This window comes from Pinus tabuliformis, chromosome 8 (assembly GCF_031772625.1).
Source record: "Pinus tabuliformis cultivar Carrire ecotype Pingquan chromosome 8, CPIR1, whole genome shotgun sequence".
Lineage (NCBI taxonomy): Eukaryota > Viridiplantae > Streptophyta > Pinopsida > Pinales > Pinaceae > Pinus > Pinus tabuliformis.
The window spans coordinates 2,038,604,285-2,038,616,674 of NC_142294.1; the positions used below are offsets into that span (position 1 = coordinate 2,038,604,285).

Here is a 12,390-nt window from a genome sequence, read left to right on the forward strand (position 1 = left end):
AGAGAACGAGGTAAACCCTCGTATGTATCAATATTTCTCTAAAAGGTTAGCTGGTGTGAGAGGCAACCTGTTGTACTCATATTCTGCTTGCTTAATAATACAAACCCTCTATATGCTGCACTGGTTTTCCCGCATTGGGTTTTTCCAGGGACGTTTGTCTAAAAATAACGGCGTCCCTTGTGTGATTGTCTCATATCTATTTTAGTTTATGATCTATATGTCAGTGTAGTCTGCAATAGTGTTTTTCATCATTGTTTAAATAACTTGTTGAATGTAAAAACAAGTAGGAGATGATAAACAAGTGTTTGCAATAGGATTTCTGATGTGTAGATTTAGAAATTTTCACATGGTATCAGAGCATTGCAGATCATAGGACGCTGAAGACATCTGCCAGGAGATCCAGTGAATTTGCTGCAGACTAGCAGTTGCCCTGAGTGACAGTGTTGTTTTAGAGGCAAAGGAACAGCTCAAGGAGTGACACAGAGCTAGAGAAGTGACGCAGAGGCTCACACAGTGCCTGCGTTAGCATTTTGAGCTTGTAGAGGGTAACGCAGTACCTGAGAAGAGCTCACGCAGTGACTGCGTCAACTATCTGGGCTAGCGCAGAGCCTGAGAGGCTCAAATCAGTTAGTTGCCGGGGCTGGAGGAGTAGAGCAGATACAATCAATGGAGCTGGTGGGACGCTGTTGCCGTTGTTGCAGAACAACGTCTTTGGAGACAAAGACGAGGTAGAGGGAGTCATTGCCTTGACAAATTTCTAGCCAAAGAAATCTAGATCCGAGTTGCAGCAACAAAGGAGGATTGGAGAGGAGTGATTCGACATTTGGCGGGAGGATTTCCATGAAGGAAATCAGGACTCAGAGGGAGTCTAGAGGAGCTTGTTCCTTAGAGGATTTCTAGTGCCAAAGAAATCCAGATTCGAGTCTTGCTGGATTAACAACAGGAGAGGGAGAAGAGAACCAATCCTATATTTGTTGAGAAGAGACGGCTGTAAATGGATTGAGGGATTAGGACAGATTGATGGAGCATCCAATTTTGTCATTTGGAAGGCTAGGATCCTGGCAGTCCTAGACAAGAAGCACATCAAGGACTATGCCTTGAAGGTAGTTTTTGTTCTAGTCAACGTTGATCCGCCGTAGAACTACGAGGAGGCCCAGGCGAAGGCTAAATGCATGATTCTAGACGGGGTCAAAGATCATGTGGTCCCACACATTGCTAAGGACACAACAAGGGAGATGTGGGAAACACTGACCACCTTGTACCAGGGGACTTCCATTCAACGGAAGATGCTATTGGAGAATCAGCTGAGACAGTACCAGATGCAGAAGGGAGAAGGGATCGATCCCTTCTTTCTCAAGTTACAAGGGATTCGAGACCAGTTGACTTCTGTGGGGTCTACACCAGATCTTGAGTTCATGGTCAGGACTACCTTGAATGTAGTCACCGAAGACTGGGAGATATTTGTCCAGAGTATCTTGGGCAGAGCTTCTCTCCCCAGTTGGGAGGAAATGTGGGAAGCTCTTTGACAGGAAGAGATAAGGATGCTAAGGTAGGAAGCAGTGACAAAGGAGCCCTGGTCAAGAAGGAGGAGGATGCAACTCTCGCATCATCGAGACAACATGGGCAACCAAAAAGGAAGAAAAAGGATATAACCAAGGTCAGATGCTTCAGGTGTGGTGAACTAGGACATTTCGCCACTCAGTGCCCCCGGAAGAAGGGCAAGGAAGAGGCTTTTGACTCGAAGGCTGCTCCAGCAAAGGCTGACAAGGAGGATGATGACGAGGATTGTGCCATGAGTGCTCATGCACCTCTAGAGAAGAGGTGGGGTGACATCGAGCTGTAGTCAGGGTGACTACACAAAGGGGCAGGATCCTTGAGGTGCCCAAACTCTTGGATCACATACGGCTACAGGAGCCCTTAACGACAGTAGTAGAATGACGAGAGTCAGTTCGTGCGAGGGATGATGGAGCAACAATTGCAAAGCTAGAGTGCAAGAGTCTGATGCAGTGCAATGGAGGTTGCAGCAGTGCGGGAGGCACATCACAGATTGCAACAGTGCAGTAGCAGCAAAGGGTCAGCACAGATTAGCAATAGAGGTAGCTTCAGCATCATGAGGTATCTAGATTGACCAATATGTCAGCGTTTGGGTGGCTTTTCAGTTGCTTACTTCTCAACAACTGAGTTTCAGTGCAGCAATTAGCAGTGGCAGTGTTATGGGCAACATGGTGCAGCATATTGAGAGGGCGCTGTAGTACAGATGTAGCAGTGACAATGGCAGTGTCATGGGCATCAATATAGGATGCAGCAGTGCAGTGGATCAAGGGCAGCAGGTCAAGCATCAACAACACAGAGGACCAATGCAGTGGATCAGTGTAATACTATTATTGAGAATTATTGCTAGAGCACATTCCTTGCTAATAGGGAGTGTTGATTTTGGGTAGCATCGAATGTGCTCTAACTCCGAAATTTCGTGGAGGGGCTACAAAACATGAGATCTCCAAGACCCAGAAATCATTTGGAGAAATTCCACCCGGATGAGGAGTTACTAAAATAATTAATATTTTTAATGGGTTCCTAAGTCTAAACTTAGGAAAGTAAAAATATTAATGGATATTAATAAGAATATGGGTGAGAAACATCTAAGTGAGGAGGATCAAGTTTGTTTTAATCTTAACCGTCAATTAGGGACTTAATCTCAGACATTGATTCATCAACAGGAAAAGTATAAGAGGAGGCTTGAGGGTTAGTTGGAGACACACCAAGAGATCAGTCAATTCGATTTTTCTGGGGCGAGGTTTGTTGAGAAAATCAAATAGGTGATCTGAGTTGCAGTGGCAGAGTGTTGGATCGGAAGGGAGATCCAAGCCAATGAGTACCACGCAGAGAGCCAACAGTAGCATCAGAGAGGTAGCGCAGAGGCCTATGTAGCCCAAGAAGGGGCTCACGCAGAGCACGCAGGCCAAAAGGTTTCTTGCGGTGGTATTGTTGAGATAATCATTGGAAGTTTGAGATTTTGCTAGGAGTTCGATGTTCTAAGCCGGGAGGGCTGAAGTCGAAGCTCTTGAGAGCAAATCGATCCAGCAGAGAAGTGACGCAGTCTCCTAGAGGCAAGACGCTGGCCCACACAGAGTAGATTGTGCTGGGATTTTCGCAGTGCTTGCCGGAGTCAACCATTCAGTGGATCAGTTGTGACTTAGAGAACGAGGTAAACCCTCGTATGTATTTCTTGCTGCCGATATTTCTCTGAAAGGTTAGCTGGTGTGAGAGGAAACCTGTTGTACTCAGATTCTGCTTGCTTAATAATACAAACTCTCTATATGCTGCACCAGTTTTCCCGCATTGGGTTTTTCCGGAGACGTTTGTCCAAAAATAACGGTGTCCCTTGTGTGATTCTCATATCTATTTCAGTTTATGATTTGTATGTCAGTGTAGTCTGCAGTAGTGTTTTTTGACTGAAAATCTGTGTTAGAAATGAGGTCAGATCCATGTATTTATAGTGTTTTTTGCTAGTAAAATCGAAGGGACACGTCTACATAAAGTGGGCCGACATGGATGACAAGTGTAGGTCAGCTAGCCTGCAATTTCATATTTTTTACCTTAAAAATTCATTATCTCATGAACTACTGGGAGTTTTGTAGCAAGGGCTCATTGGAAAGAGGAAAAAATCCTCTTTAAGATGGTTTAGGTCCCATTGAGAAAAGATGCCTCTAAGTTGGCAAAAAATAATTTTCTTTGTGACTGTCCTTAAATTTTATGCATAAAAAGTTTAGGACAACATGAGTAATGTTTGGGACAACGGTTTCTTCATTGTTATCAATGTATGAGTGTGTCATCATGTAGGAGTGCTGCATTTATTTCATCACGAGTGTATGCAATAATGCGTGTATCATCTCGTGTCATCATATAATGGTGCAGTGATATGTTGTAGGCAGTATCATTAGGAAAGTCTCTTTCAATCATCAGTCACGTCATCACTTAGTCTTCCAACCCTCATCAAGCACCATCATTAAGTGTGGACATATAAGAGTATAACATCATCACAAGTATGGCTTCATTAAGTGTAGTTCTTCACATCAAGGGCTTGTACCTAGGGACTAGATCACCAATCAGACACTTGGCAACTTCTTAGGGCAAGACATCATCATCTAGAACTAGGCTTCTCAAGAGTATTGACACCTCAGTCAATGCCATATTGACATCAATGACAACCTAGATTAACAATCTCCCCCTTTGTCATTGATGGCAATATTCTTGCCCTTCCAACATTCTCTCCCCCTTTGACATCAATGGAAAATGGGGTGCCCAAGAACTCCCCATGTCAAGCTACTACTTTTCTTCACGATTAGTAGTTCTTCAAAGGTATGTTACTCCCCTTGTACCGGTGCTCTTCTTTCTGGCAATGTGGTCCATGATATGTTTGCATTTCTTCATTTGGTGAACCAACTCCCCCTGTTTGCACGACCTCCTCTAGCCCATGAAAGATTACTTGTTTAGTGATCAAGTGGAAGAGATCTTCAATAATAGTTCATGGATGAGTAAGGGATCATGTTCTTCGATGGATTTTCTCCCAAGAGATGATCTTTTAAAGGATGATTGTCCATGTGGCTCATCAAGGATTTCATAGGGCCCATTCATGGATAGCTTTTGCAAGAATGCCTAATCATCATAAGCTCCCCCTAACTGTATGCATGGTCTTCTTTCTGACAGAGTCTCCCCATCAAATACTTAGATTATCAAAGCTCAGGTCAACAACATGTGTTGTTGGCTGGAGAGTTCAAGAGATTTTCGAATTGTATTTGCTTCCTTCTCCATACTTGTGTAACTTTCTTCTCTGGCATAGTTCTAGCTTGAGTAGGTGCCCAAGTCAAGTTACAATCACGTGCCATATGTCCAATGTTATGACACTTGAAGCACTCTATGTTGTTCTTGAATAAGAATTCATGACTTCTTCTTGCAAAATTGCTTCTCGGAGATTGACGGGGACCATTATATTTATCTTTGTGATATGCCCTACAATCTTTTGCCATGTGCCCAAAGTTTGTACAAGAATAATAATAACCAAGAAATAAACTTTGGTACCTGGGAGATGGAGATTTCCTTGATGTACTTCTGAAGCCTTTCTGCCTTAGGATTCCTTGATAATATTCATCGCCTTTTGTATTCTTGACATTATCTGCAAGTCTTCTTGGAGCGGGATTTCTTCCATTGTTGCCTTGACTCTTCTCCTTGCCTTTGCTGGAACAGGGAGCATCATTATTTCCACCAGACTTCCTCATGTTCTTGTTGTTTGAAGTATGGTCATCCTTGCTTGAAGATTCACCTTCATAGCCAAGACCTGATTTATCAAATGGAGATCTTTGATGGCTGAGCATGTCATCCAAGGCTTGAGAGCTCTTCGAGATTTTGTCCATCCCTTCAACCTTTTTCCTAAGGGAGACATTCTCTTCTTCCAATCTTTCGCAATCATTATTCTTCTTAGCAAGTTGTTTCTCAAACTCTGCCTTGATACGTATTGCTTCATTTGCTTCTATTTTAAGGGAGATGATATCTGACTTCATTTTGAAGATTTCTTCATTTTCCTTTGCTAGACCGCTCTCCATTTCTTCCTTGATCCTTGTAGCTTTACATGTTTCAGCCTTGAGAGGGTTGATGTCAGATTTTAGTTTGAAGATTTCTTCATCCTTTGCTTTTAGTTGACATATCATGGTGTCTCTCCTTTTCTGCTTCATCAACCTGTCCTTCTATGATTGCCAATGCTTCCATTGTCTTCTCAACTCCTTGTACTAGCTTTCTTGCTTTCTCTAGTTGAGATTTAAGAGAGGAGACCTCTACCTTGTATTGATCAATCTCTGCTTCAAGTTTGTTCAATCTCTTGTGCCTTTGTTGAAGGTGACTTGACAAGGTATTTTGCCGTTTCTTTGCCTTATCCAATTGATTTGTCATGGATATGACTTCTTCATGATGCTTTCTTTTGTTTTGATGAAATTCCTCCTTGAGCTTGGCAAGCTCTTCATTTCTTTCTTGTACTTGAAGCTTGACAAGGTCAACTTCCTTCCTTGTTTGGTCTTGGTCACCAACTTGCACTTTCTTCTTGAGTTCCTCATTTTCCATTTTCAAATTGATAATCTCTCCCATGGCAGCCATAAGTTTAGTAAGGAGATTTTCTTCAAAATCGTCTTCATCCTCTTCATCTACTAGGTTTCCCTTAGTCTTATTGTCATCATTCTTATCTTCATCTATCTTGATGGTCTTTGGATTTCCTTCTTGCAATACATCATCTTCTTGATTAGTGATCAATGCTCCTTTTGAGTGAAGATCATGAAGTTTGTCCCATAAACCTTTTGCTGACGAACATTTTTCCAAATTAACCTTGATTAAGTTTGGTAGCCCATTCAAGATTGTCTTCATAGCTCTTGCATCGTACTCCTTGGATTCTTCATTCACTGGGTCATCAGTAATCACTGATTTCCATACATCAATGCCTTGAGTTACTAGGAAATTCCTCATTCTCATCTTCCATATCTCAAAATTTCCATTGAATACTGGAATCTTTTCAAATTGACATCTTGTGTCCTCTTGTCTTGGCTTGTCTTTTGCGATTTATGTTTATGTTCTATTTGCAGTTTACTTTAATGTTGATGTGATTGCTAATCTGGAAAAGATATTGAGCTAACTGTTAAAATTGAAATAAATTGCTCTAAGCATAGAACATACCTAAAATTAACAAGGTCGTTACATACATGACATGGATCTGTTGAGATTATTTATATTATACACATGCAGAAAGGGTTTACATAACATCTTGGAAGTCAAGTTGATGATGATAGTTGTATGGCACGAACACATCGATCAGGCGCTATCCCTTTTGCAAAAAATGGGGTGTACTGCTATGGGTCGTTGACACGTAGTGGTCAACAACATGTACTTACAACTCTTATGCCAGTAGATCTGCATGAACTCATCCAGATATTATTCAAGAAATGAAAAATAACATTAAATCAAATTGTACCTTTCGAGATGTCTCTTCATCATGACATCTTCCTGTAGGTATCAACATCCTGCATACATGTTGAGACATCTCCCAAAGATATCCATTGTCAAGGGTCTTCATTTTTTTCTGACTTTCATCAGAGTCTTCATATCTTTCCAGGATATTTCTTAGTCAAAACTTCTTGGTCATTTGGATGTTGATCATCTTCATCATGGTTGCATATCTCATGATCTCTCGCTTCCTCACACATTCCATTTTCAGGAGCTTTCAATCAGAGCTTCTTAGTTAACTACCTCATACTTCATATTGTTGATTTTGGGTAGCATCGGATGTGCTCTAGCTCCAAAATTTTGTGGAGGGACTAGAACAGATGAGATCTTCGAGACCCAGAATGTTGGGTTGTGTTATATTCTTTCCATGACTAACCCACGTAGTGAACGGGGGGGTTAGAGGGGGGCGGGTAGCCCCCCTCTACGGGGTCCGGGGCAGCGCCCCGGAAATTTTTTTTTTGGACCCTATATTAGGTTGGGCGAACCTACCGACGGTTTTCGGTCCATGGTTTTGGACGCGACGGTTTTCGGTCCATGGTATTGGATGCTTCGGCATGTATAAATATGTATTGTAACATTGAAAGGAATATAATGAAAAATCAAGCTGGTAGTCCCGGTTTTGGGATCCAGGGGAAAATCTCCGTGTATATGTGTTTTATGTGTTATGCTCTCGCATTGTTTATTTTTCTGTGATTTAGAATTCGTATGCAGGTAATTTCTGTACGGGGTTAAAACCTACATTTGGTATCGGAGCTGTTTTGGCTTCAAGGGGACGCCTTTGTTGCTGAGGGGTTTCGCTTGGGCCTGTGGTAGACCCTGTTCAGTGGGAGATCTGCGAGATCGATTCTGGTGGTGAAAGAAGATGGCGAGCAGCAGAAAGATAGAGATCGAGAAGTTCAATGGTCAGAGTTTTGAGTTGTGGAAACTCAAGATGGAGGATCTGTTGGTGGATAAAGATTAGTGGATCGCGGTAGATCCAAGTACTAAACCAACGGGAGTGACCGATGAAGAATGGAAGAAGTTGGATCGGAAGGCAAAGAGCACAATACGATTGTGTGTCTCAGATTCAGTATTGTTGAATGTATTAGGGGAAGCTACGGCGAAGGCTTTGTGGGACAAGTTAGGGAATTTGTACCAATCTAAGTCTCTGGTGAATAAACTGTTCCTGCGGAAAAAGCTGTATAACGTGAGGATGAAAGTTGGAGACTCGGTGACAGAGCATCTGAACGCATTTAATATTGTGGTAAGTCAGTTAGTGTCTGTTGATATTAAAATTTCAGATGAAGATAAGTGCATCAGTTTGTTGTGTTCTCTACCAGATTCGTGGGATAGTCTGGTTATTGCAATAGGTAGCAATGCAACTGCTTTGCAGTTTGATGAAATAGTCTCAGCCTTGTTGATGGAGGAGATGAGACGGAAAAATATGGAGAGCCAGAATGGTGATGCCTTGTCTGTACGAGGACGGTCCCAGAATAGAAACAAAAATAAGTCATCGAGTGGGAGATCTAAATCTAGAGGGAGATCTAAATCTCGAGGAAAACCTGTAAAGGTGGTGTGCTGGAAATGCGGAAAGGAAGGACACTTCAAAAGGGACTGTAAATCTAAAGCTCCTGATAAAGGAAAGGGATCTGATGATGCTCCTTCTACAGAGGCGAAAACCACCTCAGATGAAGGTGGGGATGTGTACTTGGCTTCTTCAAGTACACATGTAGATCATGAGGCATGGTTGATTGACTCAGGTGCATTCTTTCACTTCACTCCCCATAGAGAGTGGTTCTGCGAGTATGAGAAATACGATGGTGGTGATGTCTTCTTAGGAGATGATAGGAAGGTTAGAATCATTGGTCGCGGAAAAGTAAAGTTGAAGTTGCAAGGTGGAAGGGTTAGAACACTTCCGGGTGTTCTGCATATTCCTGCGTTGGCCAGAAATCTGATTTCTGTAAGCAAGTTGGATGATGCAGGTGTAAAAACAGTGTTCGAGAAGGATACCTGCAAGATGGTTCAGGGAGCACTGGTATTGATGCGGGGAGTTCGGACTGGAACTCTGTACAAGCTGCAAGGTAGCACTGTTGTTGATGGGTGCAACAGTTTTGTGGTCCCTGAAAGTGGAGCTGAAAATCTAGTGGTCTCTGGAGAGAAGACCATGCTGTGGCATCAAAGGCTTGGACATATTGGAGAGAAGGGCCTTCGAATACTTCATGGTAAAGGTATGGTAGAAGGTATGAGTAATAGCTCTCTAGATTTTGATTTCTGTGAAAATTGTGTATATGGGAAGCAGAATCGGGTGAGTTTCCCCTCTGGTGCTAAGAGGGTGAAACAGATATTAGAGCTTGTGCACAGTGATGTGTTTGGACCTGTGAAGGTTCCATCACTGGGTAAGTCTGTGTACTATGTATCATTTATAGATGACTTCTCAAAGAATACATGGATATATTTCCTTAAGAAGAAATCTGAAGTCTTTGACAGGTTTAAAGAATTTAAGGCTCTGGTGGAAAATCAGACAGAGAAGAAGATAAAGGTGTTGAGGACAGATAATGGTGGAGAGTTTTGCAGCAAGGAATTTGAAGAATTCTGTAAGAAGTGTGGTATAGCACGACAGAAGACTACTCCATATACACCTCAGCGAAATGGAGTCGCAGAAAGGATGAACAAGACATTGATGGAAAGGGCAAGAAGCATGCTCAGTGGTGCCGGGTTAGGACAGGAATTTTGGGCAGAGGCGGTGGATACTGCATGTTACTTGGTCAACAGGTCACCTTCATCAGTGTTGGAGGATAAGACTCCACAAGAAGTATGGACTGGTAATAAACCCTCTCTTTCACATCTGAGGGTATTTGGATGTGATGCATATGTACATGTTCCAAAGGAGAAACGAACCAAGTTGGATAGTAAATCTGAAAAGTGCATCTTTATTGGGTATAAGGATGGTTTAAAGGGTTATAAGCTTTGGAACCCAGTCACACGGAAGGTTGTGTACAACCGAGATGTGGTGTTCAGAGAGGTAAAAGATGTTATTAAGCATGAAGTCCAACCAAAGGAACTTGAGAAGATAGAGTTTGAACTAAAGGAGGAAGAATTGGACTCTGTGGCAGAGGAGGAATCAGAAGATGAAGAGCCACAAACTCCGGCTGTGAGAAGATCAGTTCGAGAAAGAAGGCAGCCAGAAAGGTATAGTCCTTCTGCTTTCTGTTCAAATTTTGCTTTGTCTGTTACTGATGATGATCCCATAACTGTGAAGGAAGCAGTAGATTCAGAGGATGGAAAACTCTGGAAAGAGGCCATGGTTGATGAAATGGCATCTTTTCACAAAAATGAGGCTTGGGATCTGGTGGAGTTGCCGGCTGGAAGGAAACCCATTGGCAGCAAATGGGTGTTTAAAAAGAAGACAAATGCAGAAGGGAAGGTGGAGAAATACAAAGCTCGGTTGGTAGCAAAAGGTTATTCCCAGGTGCCGGGAATTGATTTTGGTGATATTTTTTCTCCTGTTGCCAAGGTGACTTCTATTAGGTTACTTTTATCTGTTGCTGCTGCTTTTGATTTTGAGGTAGAACAGATGGATGTGAAGACAGCATTTCTTCACGGGGATTTGAAAGAGGAGATCTACATGAAGCAACCTGAAGGCTTTGCGGTGAAGGGTAAGAAAGAACTGGTATGCAAGTTAAAGAAGTCTTTGTATGGGTTAAAACAGTCACAAGGATGTGGTATCAGAAATTTGATACATTTATACGGGGACTTGGCTTCACCAGAAGCAAAGCAGATCACTATTTTAAATTAATTGGTGACCGTGTTATTTATTTGGTCTTGTATGTGGATGATATGTTGCTGGTTGGAAATGACAAAGAAATTATCCAGGATTTAAAGACCCAATTGTCCTCCAAATTCGACATGAAAGATCTTGGTGCTGCAAACTATATTTTGGGCATGGAAATTAAAAGAGATCGGGCAAAGAGGAAGCTTTGGTTAAACCAAAGGAAGTATGTCGAGACAATACTGCAGAGGTTTAATATGCAGGATAGTAAACTGGTGAAGGTTCCTATTCCTGTAGGTGTGAGGTTATCTACTGAACAGTGTCCCAAGACACAAGAAGAGGAAGAGGACATGTCTCGTGTTCCATATGCAAGTGCAGTCGGTAGCCTGATGTATGCAATGGTCTGTACTAGACCAGACATTGCACATGCAGTGGGAGTATTGAGCAGGTTTATGTCAAAACCAGGGAAGGAGCACTGGACAGCAGTGAAGCGGGTTTTCAAGTATTTGCGTGGCACTAGTGATTATGGTTTGTGCTACCAAGGAAGACCAGGATTGGACAGAGTGTTGGATATTCGTGGCTTTGTTGATGCAGACTGGGCTGGAGATCTGGATCAGAGAAGATCTACAAGTGGGTATGTGTTTAACCTATTTGGAGGTGCAGTCAGTTGGATGAGTAAGAAACAATCTGTAGTGGCACTATCAACTACAGAGGCAGAATACATGGCAGCCACTCATGCAAGCAAGGAAGCAGTTTGGTTGCAGAGATTGTGTTCAAGTATGGGGTTAGTATAGGGAGCTATAAAAATAGACTGTGACAGCCAAAGTGCAATTTTCTTGGCAAAGAACCCTGCTTATCATTCAAAGACAAAGCACATTGATGTTCAGTATCACTTTGTGAGGGATATGATAGAAGACAAAAAGGTGTTGCTGGTAAAGGTGGACACTTTGAAGAATACTGCAGATGCATTGACAAAATCTGTGAGCTCTGAGAAGTTCTCTTGGTGTAGAGAAACAATGGGCATTTCAGAGCTGGAAAAATGACTAAGCTCTCCTGTGGCCCCTTGTGGAAAGAAAACAACAAGTGGGAGATTATTGGGTTGTGTTATATTCTTTCCACGACTAACCCACGTAGTGAACCGGGGGGTTAGAGGGGGGGTGGAGCCCCCCTTCGTTGCGCCGATTACGCAGCAGGGGGGCGGGTAGGCCCCCTCTACGGGGTCCGGGGCAGCGCCCCGGGAATTTTTTTTTTTGGACCCTATATTAGGTTGGGCGAACCTACCTATGGTTTTCGGTCCATGGTTTTGGACGCGACAGTTTTTGGTCCATGGTATTGGATGCTTCGGCATGTATAAATATGTATTGTAACATTGAAAGGAATATAATGAAAAATCAAGCTGGTAGTTCCGGTTTTGGGATCAAGGGGAAAATCTCTGTGTATATGTGTTTTATGTGTTATGCTCTCGCATTGTTTATTTTTCTGTGCTTTAGAATTCGTATGCAGGTAATTTCTGTACGGGGTTAAAACCTACACAGAAATCGTTTGGAGAAATTCCACCTGGATGAGGAGTTATTAAAATAATTAATATTTTTAATGTGTTC

General features: G+C 42.4%; 1 protein-coding gene across 2 annotated transcripts in view; it reads left to right on the forward strand.

Annotated features, from left to right (window-relative positions):
* The window catches only part of LOC149244628 (uncharacterized), a 159,704-nt gene that overhangs the window by 53,152 nt on the left and 94,162 nt on the right, over window positions 1-12,390 (forward strand). The window lies entirely within an intron of this gene.